The following is a 446-nucleotide window of genomic DNA, read 5'->3' as shown; positions in this document are numbered from 1 at the left end:
AATTTTGATGTTTCGTGCAGCCATTTTGGAGATCGGCATTCTGAGTAGTCATCAGTAGCTCACTTGAGAAGCAGGAGTGTGCTACTAGAGTCCCGAAGAACTTGTGAGGACAGTAACCACTCCGCTTTTCCCTTCCTCCGTGATGTTTTAAGTTTCCCGATGATGTTCTCAGACTCTGGGAAGGAGAATCAAAGAGCATCATAGACTAATTCGTTGGTTTCACCCGCCAAGCAGGGTCCAACAAGAAGTCCGGAGAGGACGAGGAGCGATCCAAGAGTGGCGGTGACTCGTATCATGGAGAGTGAGGTTATAAGAAGAATAGAGAGGCGAAATGTTGAACAATGGTGGACCGATTCTTTCAAACGGGGGTTCCACGGTCCCCTCCCAATAAACCTGCACTCTAGGCGTCACATTGCCGTCACGTAGTTCACCGTAACTTGCCTGGG

Source organism: Cystoisospora suis, assembly GCF_002600585.1.
Source record: "Cystoisospora suis strain Wien I chromosome Unknown contig_3058, whole genome shotgun sequence".
NCBI classification, from domain to species: domain Eukaryota; phylum Apicomplexa; class Conoidasida; order Eucoccidiorida; family Sarcocystidae; genus Cystoisospora; species Cystoisospora suis.
The sequence above is the reverse complement of the archived record's forward strand: the minus strand, read 5'-3'. Positions refer to the sequence as shown.